The sequence below is a fragment of the Eschrichtius robustus genome, chromosome 2 (genome assembly GCF_028021215.1).
Source record: "Eschrichtius robustus isolate mEscRob2 chromosome 2, mEscRob2.pri, whole genome shotgun sequence".
Classification (NCBI taxonomy): domain Eukaryota; kingdom Metazoa; phylum Chordata; class Mammalia; order Artiodactyla; family Eschrichtiidae; genus Eschrichtius; species Eschrichtius robustus.
In genome coordinates, this window is record NC_090825.1 from 168940551 (window position 1) to 168954141 (window position 13591).

The window sequence follows — 13591 nt, forward strand, 5'->3', positions numbered from 1 at the left end:
AGACCTCCATCCTCCTGGTAGTTCATGGTGATGCCACTGACTGTCCCCTGTTGTTGCAGGCAAAGATGAATCAACTCTTAAACTAAATGAGGCCTGCAGGATGGGTACCCTCCAGGAAGATACAGTGTAGAAGCCTGTGAAATCCATGGTACCTACCAGGGAGAAATGTCTCCTGCGTGGCCACATTGCTGTCCACCTACCCCACTTGCGACACCGCCCAACAGGTACTGGACCAGTGGTTCACTAGGTGAGCGTGGCCCCCTCCTCAGCACAGTGGTGACTCTGCCCACTGCCAGCTGTGTGTGTTTGAGAATGTGACCAAACCTCTCTGAGCCTCAGTTTGCTCCAAGAAGTAGGGTGGTAGAGGATAAACCTCATAGAGTCCTCCTTGTAGGGACTACTGGATCAGCTATGGCAGGTGCCTGTCTGGTGCCTGGCTCTGCAGAAAGGGCTGCTGGACGTGCCGGGGTTGTTCCTGGTTATTATTTTCCCCTCCCCCATGAAAGGCCATCTGCCACACCCCACTGGTCTGTGGCCTTCCTGAGTTTAGAAAAGCACATGGAAAGCAACCTGCTATTCCAGTGCAAAGGAGGTTTGAGATTCCATCTTGCTGATCCTGGTCCTTGTCCTTGGTGAGGCCAGAGTAGGGATCTCTGTGGGCAGGATGAGAGGCCCCAGGCCCACTCAGATACCTGGGATGGTTCTGGTTGAAGTTCATTCATTCCACAGTATATATTAAGCATCTTCTACACGCAGGCACTTTCTGAGACACTTAACATAACTCAGTGAATGAAGCAGACACAATACCTGGGCCTCAATATAGCAGAAGAGTCACAGTCATACTAGACATCATTTGCAGGTCCTGCTCACTGTACATCACATGTGATGCCCTCATCTAGATCTGCAAGCACCCTCCCGTATTCTAACTGGGATGATGAACCACAGGACCAACTAAAAACCTGAGTGGTGTTTGGGCCCAGAAGAAGGGCCTCCTGTCCCCACAAAACAGATGGGGAGAGTATAGGGGCTGCGTGTAGGGAGTGACTGGCAGAACCTTGGATCTCACACAGTCTTTTGATTTCCCTGGGAGGGCTGAGGTCTGGAAGCTTCTGCTTCGGAACAGGAGGAAAGACAACTGTATCTGGGGTCCCAGGTCCCTTGAGAATCAAAGGGGAGGATGGGTTGAGCATCCCCTGAAATAACCATCCCCACCACAGTCCCATCTTGATCTCCCTGGCCCCCTCCACATCCACCACTCCTGACACCCACCATCAGGCCCAGGACAGGAGACGTGGGAGAAATGTGCTCACGGGTCTGCCTCAGTCCTCAGTCCTGACTCCCAGATGCATGGAGGACTGAGGTGGGAATGCATATTTGGTCAACAAGCACAACAAGAAAGGCCTCAAAAGATTCAGGCCAATGTTTCCAAGACAATGAAAATTAATCTGTACAGAGGCCAACAAGGTGCTCATTAAGCCCAAAGCAGTCAAATACAAGATGTTAAAAAGTGCCAGCCCTAAATTAGACAGTCTCACCCATATCATCCACCCCAGTCCCTGGAAGTATGTTGTTTTTCTTTTCCCATGTAGTCAAGAGTACTACACTTTGGCAATCACAGACCATGAGTGAGGCCAAGGTCAAAGCCAAGGCCAAGGTCCCAAAAAGTTCCCCCAAAGACTCCAGGAAAAAAGCTTTTGTCTATCAACTTTGAGGATCAAAAATGGTACAAAACTTGGACTACTGCCCGCCTGGGCAGGTATCTCCCTATGCAATTTATAGAAATACAATATAAATTCCATCCCCCACCTGCCACTTACCACAAAAGAGAGATAATCATATAGTTTTTACCCTGAAATATGTTAATACAATAAATTATGTTAATATTTAACTGTCCTTGCCGTTATGGAATAAACTCTACTGGATCATGATGTATGTCTTTTAAATACACAGCTGGATTTATTTTGCTAATATTTTATTCAGAATGTTTGCTTCTCTAATCATGTGTTACAGTGGGCTAATGTTTACAATAGCAAAAAAAATGAAAACAAACAACATCCATCAGATGGAGAACAACAGAATAAATTATGGTGTAGTATACTATGGAATGTTACTCAGCTTCTTCTTAATTTTGAGAGGTCCATTGACTAACCCAAAGAGATAGCCATGATATACTCTTAAATGAATATAGCAAGTTACAAAAAGTCTATATATGTGTGTATGTATGCTTATATATTTTTGAGCAAAGAGAAAGATGTCGAAAAATACTCAAAGTGTTGGTTAATGTTGGCTACCCCAAGGAGTACAGTGGAGAAGGGAGAGACCTGAGAGGGGAGGAATATATTAACTTTTTCTTTATTCACCCCTGGTTTGTTTAGTGATTGCAAGCAGAGTTTTTTTTTTTTTTTTAGAGTATTTCTTTTGTAATTTTGTTTTTAACAAAGGTAGGATGGTGGTGGGTGGAGGAAACACCAGTTATCTATTAAAAGTGATGTCAATTAACATCTGTTGAGAACTAATAAATAGCTACAATTAATACATCCAAAAACGAAAATAGAATAAAATTGTCAAAAGCAAGAAGAAGAATCATTATGAAGTTCCTTTACCTGAAAATACAAAGCAATCAATCTGGAACCAAAGTTACATAGACGTGGTCTTTCCCGAGTGCATCAAGCAAGACATCTTCAGGAAGAACTAGTTTTTCATTTACAACTAGCACAAAATTATCAGTTCATGGATATGAGGACAACCAAGGATAAAACAAAGAGAAAATGAGTCAAGTCCATTTAAAGGGAAATATTTAAGGAATAATTGTACCCATCATACGTACACAGATTAGCTGAAAAAGGCAAAATATTACAGAAATCATTGAAGCTTGGGGGGAAAAATGACATTCTGAATAGTCAGCTTGTCATCTACACTAAAGAAAGAGGGGCAAATTTTTTCCCAGTGTGTTATTTTATATTTTACACCGTAAATAGACAAGTCCTTTTTACTAAGTAGATCACAAAGGAAAACCAACCACCCTGACCGATCGCCACATATGAAAAAATTTCAAATGAAAACTTACAAAAAGCTATCAACATGGAGCATGGGGCCGGGTGGGGGGGGAGCGATAAAGTTCTCACACTCAGAAAGTTGCAGTTACTCACAAAAGTGAGAAATGTTTGTAAAACTTGAAAATATTTACATAATCGAATTTTTAAAATTTGCCAAAGGGCTCACTGTCTCTAGAAAAGCTGTGGTTTGCTATTTCACCGAGGAGATTAAAATTTAATTTTTGTCAACTCTGTGGTGGTTAAGGGAGAATAGTACAGAAAGAAATGCGTACTAGGAGTCTGCCCAACAGAATTTTTCTCCTAAAAGTTTTTGACTAAGTTTACGGTTATTCAAGTACTCTTTCTCTCAGCTCTTATCAAATCCTTCATAAAAGAAAATTTCAGGACACAAAATAAATCAGTAGCCGAATCGCCATGGGCTCCGTTGGCTGCCCACTTCGCCGTCTCCCGCTCGCCCCATCCCTCTCCCTGGAGCTCAGGCGCTGGAGACGAACGCCCGCCCTTCACGAAGCCACCTTTCCCGCCCGGCTCGCCAGTCTCTTACCTGCCGCTCCGAGGTGCTCTTGGCACGTGCGGGTCAAGCCCCAGGCCCCGGGGTCTCCTGTCAGGCCGGCGCCGTCAGCGATTCCCCAAGCACCTCGCCGCGCTTCGCTGCCTGCGGTGAAACTGCGCCCGGCAAAGCGCGGCGGCCCACTCCTGTCAGCGGCCGCCTCACAGACGCCGGCTCTCCGCCTCAGCTCCGCGTCAGCTCTCAGCCCTGAAGTGAGCGCTCAGCTGGGATGCGAACGCGGCTGGGGGCGGGGCCGCGCGGAGCATGCGCGGAGGGCGAGGCCGGAGGCCTTAAGGGCGACCCCTGCCCTGCGCTCGGAGCGCTCCCAGCTTCCCCTGCGGGGGGGCGGGGGGTTGGGTATCACTGGCCCGCGTTGCCAGTGCCCAGTTGAGCGGCACCCGGGAACCCGCAGCTCCCGGCCTGCCGGTGGCGCCGCCTTCGCGACGGTGCCGTCGCACCCTCCAAAGAACGGGCAGCCCTGCCCTCTCCATAGTTTGTGGGTGATGAGCAGCTTCGAGAGAGAACGGAGACCAAACCCTTCTCTGCGCGGAGGTGAACCCTGGCTCTGCCGCCCTGTGAGGTTTGGGCATTCCTCTTTTCCTCAGGGGCCTCTGACTGGCGGGGTCCTTGGTATTTTGTGAGGAAGGGGAAGGGAATTTCAATAGATCTCCAGGCCCTAGATAGTTCAGCTCTGCCGCCAGGGGTGAGGTCGCGCTGGGTGATACTGTTGTCACGTGCGCCCATTTCTGGGCCAGTCCTCCTGCTTTGAGGGCCGGAACGTTCCTTTAGATGCCCCCCTCCCCCACTTCAGTCACCTCACACGCACAGGTGAGCCATTGGTCCTTATAAATGTCAGTTATTCTTTCCTTGATGCTGAGCTGTAACCTGTAGACTGTTTGAAACGCCACAGTTGGCTGAGGTGGGAATCGGGGATGAGGTGCAGAAGGCAGCCCTGGGGGGTTGGGGGTGGGGAGGGAAGAGAGAGAAGGCCGACTGTGTTGTCTAGAATCACCGCTGAAATTCACCAACGCCAGCCTGAGAGCCTGAGGTGAAGCTGTGACACTCCTGTCACTGCCAGGTTGGGCAAGAAGTAATGCGGTTTTGAGAGCTAGTGGGCAAGGCACAGAAAGCCCCCATATTAAAGCCTCCTTGAAGGTCCTATTTCCCCCATTTGCCTCCACCTAGATCCTCTTCCCTTTGACTGTTCTTTCCCTTGCATCATAGAAGAGCAAGCCAACTGTGGAAGGTACCTGGACATACGTTTTCCTCATGGGCTGTAAGATGACGCAAAGCAACCACTGTCACATACTCTTCCTGGTTAGTCTTTACTTCCATCAACTGGGACGACCTTTTGGGGTCATCCGGTCCCTAATGAGAAGCCGTGATTGGAAATAGATAAGCCAAATTACTTCAGTCAAGCAACCTGTGTCCCTGGTGTTTCTAAGAGAGGTTGGTTTGGTAAGTCCTTTGAATCTGCTTCAGGACTTTTCTTTTTTTTTTTCCCCCCCAAAGTTAGTATGAATTTCAGAATAATACAGGAGGTTGAATATGAAACCATTTCCAAAAGCTAGTCTCTACAGTGAGTGCTTGAAAAGTTAGAACTAGAGCAGCTTTGAATACTACGGCTAAAATGGCAGGGTGAAGGATTGGTAGATGGAATTTTTTGGTGATAACTCCAAAAAGTTAGATTACTCTAAGACGGATCTGTCTATGGTGATGGAGGCAGAGTAGTGATTACTTTGGGGGAATTGACTTGAGAGGGGGCAGAAGGGAGCCTTCTGGGTTACTGGAAATGGTCAATATCTTGATTTGGTTAATGATTACAAAGGTTAACATATGTGTAAAAAGATTTGTGTGCTTTACTGCATATCAATTCTAAAACGTTTTTTTTTTTTAATTTTATACACACAAAGAGGCATTACAACATGATCATGATTGGAATCTGGAAACTTGGGTTTGAATCTCAGTGTCACTCACCAATTACCAGCTATGTGAACTTGAGCAAGTCTCTGAGCCTTCTTTTTTTCATCTATCTAATATGGGTGATGTTACCTCACAGGATGGTTGTAAGGATCAAATCAAATTATGTTTGCAAAATACTTAGCACTAAGCCTGCTAAATAATAAGTGCTTGGGAAGCAGTAGCCATTGTTACATTATTTTTCTTACACTCACATGTACTCTACTCCTCTGGTCTTTTAAATTTATTTTAAATATTACTTTGTACCACTGAACTAATAACATTCCTTTCCCCCAGAATAACAAAAGGCAGTCAGAGGTGTCAAGTGTTGGTTTTCAAACTAGTTCAGGTGGCAGGACTTAGAAATTAGGGTAGTCATTGTGGAACCCTATGAAATGTTGATGGATTTAATTCTTCCACATGGACTTGACACAAATTTACTAACACTAAATTTGGCTATATTTTGTTTATTCAGATCTCCCACATATTAAAAAATGTATTTTAAAAAATAATATGTCTGCCTTTTCCCTTTTTTTTAAAATTTTATTGAAGTATAGTTGATTTTGCTTTTTTCCTTTAAAATTTGTTGGCAACTCTTCACAAGATAGAAAGTATCAAACATTTAAGAACAATTCACAAAATGCAAACCTTTAAATCCATTCTTCCTGAAAATTAAGAAACCACTGTAATTGTTCAGTTTTAGCAGCAGAGCTCTTTAGTGGGCAAAAGCAACAGGCAAAAAGCACATCTGTTTGTCTGGCACAGACACTTTTAGGCACAGACCTCTTCCTCAGTTCTCTACAGAGTTTGAAGGTACTTTGTATTGACAATGTAAATTCTGTAAAAGACATTTTGACTGGGAAAGGGGGGAAAATTAAGTTCCATTTGGAACTTTCTACAGGTGGAACCCTAATTTATTTCCAACCCATTCCCTCCTAGTTTATTCATACACTCCTGAACACATATACAAAAGTTGATTATGAAAAAAATTAAATACACAGTATATTACAAGAGCATTTTTCCCCGAGAGAGCTGAAAATCACTATTCAATTCCTAATTGCAACTCACCTTTAAGATCTGATCTTTGAAAAAGTACTTCCAGCTTGTATTATATTTTCTGATTTTGTCCTAATTAGAGTCACTGCTTTGTATACAGTTAATGACTCCATCTTTGCTCAGTTGTAGTAAATTTAAGAAAACTATGTTTCTTATCACTAGTATCAGCATTTCCATTTTCTATTCATATTTCTAAATGGTGATAAAAATGTAGTGAAATGTTCAGTCATATAAACAAATACCGTAAATGAAGATGCTGCCAAAAATAAACTCTTGACTGGTAGGCTGTGCCATTGTGTAAGAGCTTAAAACGTTCATTCACCAGCAAATGCAAGTATGTCACAATTCCATGTATTAAAAGATGACTAAGGAATGGCATTGTAAAAGAAACTCTAAGTTGATCTAAAGTTGAAACCACAAACATTGATGACCACCTATTTTGCATTGTTGACACATTTTTTTCAAAGACAGTATACTAAAGAAATTACAATTCTGTCATCATCAAGGGTATTTATTGTACCCAAATACAAACATGACACCACTGACCCACCACTAATAAGACAAGAAGTTTGAGTCGATTCTCCTGTATTGTATGGGTTTTATTGAACCTGCAGATCCCCTTACTCAAAGCACCTAAGTACTTACAAGGGAGTTAAATATTAGGAGGAGCTATTGGCAGCAAAGGGAGCATGATTGGCCTTTACAGAGAATGACCACACAGTCATGGTTTGGTACCATAGCCCTTATCAAGTAGCAATGAGTAAAGGGAAGAAAACAGTAGAGTTGTGTAAACTGTCTTTATTTTCTTTCATATAATGGAATACCCCTAATTTCTTTGAATCCAAAATGGCTTCAGACAAGAGATGAATTTTTTAAAAATATAATGGAATTATATCTTTGTTGATTTGAAATGTAAAGAGTTTTCAATTATAAAAAAAAAAAAAAAGAGGTGAGAGGAAGAAAAGTGAGGGGAAATAAAGGTTTCAATTGGACTTTATCCCACACATCTGAAGCCCGTGTCACAGTTTCTCTAGGTTGAGTGAACCAAGCCTGATGCACAGTGTGAAAGGAACAAAAAAGGAAGTCGAGAGTCAGAATTCAGCAGAAGAAAGGGAGCGGGGCATTTTCATGTTACGTTGCCAACCTAATAATTGTAATGAAACTTCATTCAGGTGTAACTTGGCTATCTGAGAATCTCATCTATCTAAAGTACAGCAAAGAACCAAGGAAATAAAAGAGATGGAAAAAGACCTCTTCAGAAATAAAACAGAGATCACCAAAGTCCATGCCCTAAAGATCAAGCCCATTACTCCTAGAGATTCATCAAAGCCCTTTCTCATAGGTTATTAATGTTTACTTGGATTTGATTTTAAAGGACCTGGCAGTCCGGTTTCCAAACTCATAAAAAATTAAAATCAGTAAACTAGAAGTGGGAGGAGAAACTATCCCATGTGGGCATGCAGATAGCAGGTAGCAGTAAGAAGACTGGAAGTCTATAAGCGGGACAGAGATTAAAAAAAGGCATAAAAATTGACTTAATGATCAAAAAGCAACGCAATTTAGTGTCTTTAGCCTAGGGGGAAAATGTCCTACACCTCTATAGGCCTTGTGGAAGAAATATTAAAATCTGATTCTATATTAACCTTGAGTAATCAAGAAAATTAAATTATATTCAGTATACAGACATTCTCTGAATTATGCAGCACTCAACTTTATAAGGCACACAATAAATTTTTGAAATTTTGAAGATGATTTTATATGACACTGAGAAATACAAAGAAGTCAAGTGTATGTTAATGGTTAAATTATGACATGAAAATTTGATGGGCAATTATGAAATCATAAAAACTATTAGTGAAGAAATTTGTATGACACATTAAGTTAAAAAAACAGGATACAGAATTGTATATGCAGCATAATCTTAATAATATGTAAAATATGTAGAAAGAAGATCTTTTGATCTCATTTATAACAGCCACAGAAAAAAATTTTTAAACCTCGGAACAAACTCTATGTGCGATACACACACAAAAAAAACTATAAATGTTCAGTGAAGGAAATTTTAAAAACTGCATAAACGAAAAGGCATACCATGTTCCCTAATGGGAAGACTTGATCTGGTAAAGGTGCCATTTTACCCAAATAATTTACAAATTCAATGTAATTCCAATCAAAATTACAATAGGATTTTTAACAAAATTGATACGCTAATGCTAAAACTCATCTGGAAGAATACATACTTAAGAAGAGCTAGACATTTTTTAAGCATACTGAGGGGCCTCTAACTACCACGTATCAAAATATACAATCACAGTCATTAAAGGATGATATTGGGTCACAAACAGAAAAAAAAGATTAACAGAAGAGAAAAGATCATCAGCTACTGACACAAAATTGTGGATAGCATTTCAAATAATTGAGAATAGGTGTTGGGACAATTGGTTATCCATTAAAAAAAAAAAAAAAGCTATATCTCTACATCACACCATTCAAAAATAAATTAATTAACTTTCCCTTCCCAGCAACTGGCATGGTCAGGGCCAAGGCCTGAAGAGGCAGCAGCCAGCACCGCAGAGGCTAACGGGGAGTGGGATTGGCAGAGCTGGACCAAGCAGCAGCCAGCCACAGGGGTGGGGCAGAGGGGACAGCCAGCATGGCGGGGAGATCTGTTATCCACAGGGGTATTGGGAAAAATAAGGAAATACACGGAGGATGGTGAGAGCAGGTTTCTCTCTGTCATAGGAGGGAGTTACAAATATGGAAAGTGAGAAGCTTAAAAAGAACTCTGTGAGGTTGGACTGGAGAAATTGGTGTGAACTCAAAGTTTTACATATCTATGTTCTGATTTGGATGCTTGTGCTAAGGTTATGTAGCGGGGGGCAGAAAGAGGTACGGATACTCCGGGGGAGAGGAAGAGACTTTGCTGAAAGGAGTCTGGAGACATTACAGTTGCTTGTCCCATCTATAGAATAACACACACACACCAATAGATATATAGATAAATCGTATAAATGTGTGTGTGCGTGTGTTTATATATACACATACAGTTACATGTATATGAATATGTATGTATGTATATGTACAGATACATGTATATATATGCCTGCTTGAGGCTGCAGGTTCCACCTCTGCTCCATCCACACCTCACACAGACTTAGGGCTTTGCAGATACTTCTAAGATATTCCCTTTTTCATCTTCCTGTTCCTGCATTTTCCTGTCTTTGTCTGCACTTTGGCTGATCCCAGCAGCTTTCTGAGAATAAACCCAGTGTATACAAAGATGGAGGTTGGTTATTGGTGTTTTCTTCCCCTTTTTTTTTTTTTAATTTTTATTTTATTTATTTATTTTTAAAATTTTATTTATTTATTTATTTATGGCTGTGTTGGGTCTTCGTTTCTGTGCGAGGGCTTTCTCTAGTTGCGGCAAGCGGGGGCCACTCTTCATCGCGGTGTGCGGGCCTCTCACTATCGTGAAGTCTCTTGTTGCGGAGCACAGGCTCCAGACGCGCAGGCTCAGTAATTGTGGCTCACGGGCCCAGTTGCTCCGCGGCATGTGGGATCTTCCTGGACCAGGGCTTGAACCTGTGTCCCGTGCATTGGCAGGCAGATTCTCAACCACTGTGCCACCAGGGAAGCCCGCTTCTCCTTTTTTATATTTCTCCCATAGAGTGGGATCAGTGAGCCTAGCAAGGATGTCATTTTCCAGCAGGAAGTGCCTTTCTATTTATTCATTTTCTGCTTGATTACTATGATGAATGATGCTTAGGGGATCTGTGGATGGATGAACCAAGGCTCTCTGCATCACCTGTCCTGTCCTTTCCCCTGCACCCCGACTTCCCCACAACTGTCCATAATTATTTTGTCTCTTTCCACCCACTTCACTGTTTCCTTCAGAGTGGGAGATGAGAATTTTTATGTTTTCTGATTTCCTTCCTTTTCGCATCCCCTTTTCAGGGCTTAATAAGACAGCACAATGTACTCAATGTTAGAGGCCTAATATTCTAGAATATTCCCTGCCCGGCTGGTGGCTGAACAGTTGACTTTGATGGGTGTGGTGAGCAGCTGGCTCTCAGGGAAGGCTGGGTGGACCCAGCTTTCTCATCAGCTGCCCCACACCTGCCATTCCCTGATCAAGAACCTGATGATCTGGGTGCGAAGCCCTATTCCCCCCCACTTCCCACTGTGTGACCTGAGCAACTTTCTTAATCCCCAGATCTTCGTTGTCCAATGTGGACAGGAGAGGTGGACACTGAGAGGGCCTGCTGCACAGGGTGACTTTGCAGATTAATGAGGAAGAACAGATAGTATGTTGGGTGGGGCTGGTCCTTTGAGGGAGGGAGGTGAGCTCACTGAAGTGCTTCCAGGTCCTGGGATCAATCATCCATTTGCCCAGCATTTGCTCAACAGCCTCTGCATTTATTAGGCACCTGGTGTGTACTTGTCTAATGGGAGACAAAGACCCTGGTTGTAGCAGCCATGGGAGAATGTGCATCTGAATGGGGAGTCAGACCCGAGGGGTGATCAGAATGAGTGGAAGATGCCCCTTGAGATGGGCAGGTGTGAGTCAGGTTTCTGGTGCTTGGAAGAAGTGAAGCTGGGCTGGATGCAAATGCCACTCCCCCCTCCCCAGTACTGAGTCCTGTGTCATCCTGTGCCGGGCATCTTCATTGGACATAAACAGACCCAGGGACTCCAAGAAGCTTCAGGCCACATCCTCAGCTTCCTGAGCTCCAGCTCTGACCAGAGACCCCAGTGTAGAACCGTGGGGAACTGCAGATGCTAGCTGTAGTGTGGAGGCTGAGTGACACTCTGCATCCTCCCCAGGAGCTGTTCAAGAAGGTGGTGCCCCATCACTGCCTGGGCTCCATCTGGTCCCAGGGGACCAAAAGGGGCCACGAGCACCTGGTGCCCACTGTCCACAACACCGTCACCCACTTCCAAAAGGTGGTCAACTTTATCACCACCACCTACCTCGGGAACCCAATCATGACAGCCCAGAACAGGGCCGAGGTGGTGGAATTCTGGATCCAGGTGGCCAAGGTATGCTGTGGGAGGGCCCAGGGAGTGCTCTCCGGAGCCATGGGCACTGCCCCTTCTCCTTTCTCAGCTCTCAGGATTGAAGTCTGGGGCCTGAGTTCCTACACAGTCCCTAGGCCCCTCCTGCCAGGGGCACACTGACCTTGACATTCAGATCCCAGTGATGGGCTGCTCACTTCCTCCTTGGGTTGAGCTAAAACCCTCCTGCCCAGGAGTATTAGTCATGGGGTCCCAGGTGCACCCTCCCCAGGGCCACTGGGCGTCTTTCTCATCCAGGAGAGACGTTAATGAGGGGACAGAAGCCAGAGGAGCGGGGTTCCAGCTCTCTCCTCACTGACCATTCCCTTCCTTCCCCAAGTGTGCAGAGGCCTAAGGAATTACTCCTCTCTACAAGCCATCATTTTGGCTCTACAGAGCCCTCCGTTAAAGCGCCTCAGAAAGACATGGGGACAAGTTTCCAGGTGAGTAGGCTGCTTTCCATCTGAGCACCAGAGTAGACAAGACACCACCCGCCATGTTGCTGGCTGTGTCCCCTCCATCAGCTGGGAGCTCCTGGGAGACAGTGGACCCTGGGGACGGGAAGCCACCTGGTTGGCGGGTCTCTTGAGTCTCTCTAGGACCTGAGGCCTGTGGTTCTGCTTAAAAAATCAGGATCTTTAAATGTCAGATCCTGCATTGAACCAAATGGGAGATTTTCAAGTGTTTACTTTCCAGCGACAGAATTCTCTATCCAACTGAAACCAACACCGGTCAAAACAGATCTGCTCAGGAGCGAAGGGAACAAAGGCCCCAGGAGACAACATGAGAGCCTCCTCCCCCGTCCCACAGAGACCTCTGGGCCCAGACGATGCAGGGGATACCCTCATGAGGCCCGTTAATTTTCCAGGTACTCAAATAAAAAGGATTTGCTCTCAAATCCCTGCACATTATTCCCCTGTTTTCTTCCTTCTTTCCTCTCCCCTCAGGAAGAGCTGCCGACAATTTGAAAAGTTAGGCCGGAAAAACAAACTGCTGAGCAGGAGGACGATCACCGAGGTGACGTGGAGGCTGTAGATCTGGAAGGAGAGGGGACTAAGCAGGATGCGGTGAGAACGAAAAGTTCTCTGAGAAATGCAGTCTGTCTTGTCCAGGTTGACAGGAAGAGGGATGTGTGAGCTCTACAGGCAGGTGGGGGCAGTCTGGGGCAGGAGGCCTTGGTCGTGGGATGTAGCGGTGTTGGCAGGTGGGCGCAGTCTGGGGCAGGAGGCCTTGGTCGTGGGATGTAGCGGTGTTGGCTGGACTGTTTCAGGAGGGTGAGAAGCTGGTAGAATTAGTAGTCCTCTGGCTTCCTTGCTGGCCCATCAGCTGCCACTCATCTTCCTGTAGGCTGTTGGGCGGATGGTGCAGGTGGGGGTCCTTTCTTCCTAAACCAGCCCAGACTGTCCTCACTAAGTCAGGCCCCTGCTGCTCCTTCTGTCTTCACTGTACCTCGCAGGAGAAGGGGACCCTGGCTGCAACAGGGATGGACACAGCGAGAATCCCAGGGACCAGGGGGCCGGGGGCGGGGCGCTGCCCAGCCTGAGACAGATTATGTGTGCTTTCTGAAACTCCCCACTCGGTCCTACAGTCACTGCTCATCGATCCCGGAGGGATTCTCGCCTGATGCCTTTTTAGCAATGATAGTTGCCCCAGATGGTGATGGACTTCAAAAGTTGCCACAAAAAAAGTGGAAGTTAGTGCTCTGATCACCCGTTACCCTGTCAGTCAGAGCACCTCAGGGGTCCCCTTTCTGAGTACATGGAGAAGGATTTCTGTGCAAGGGAATGTCATGAGGGGTTCTTAGGGAAGTGAGGCTTTAGCACGGCCTCGGGTCAGCCTAGGGTCAGAGGACAGGAGGCTAGGGCAGTCAGGAGCCTCTCAACCAGGCCCCCCAATATACCCTGTTAATTCCCCT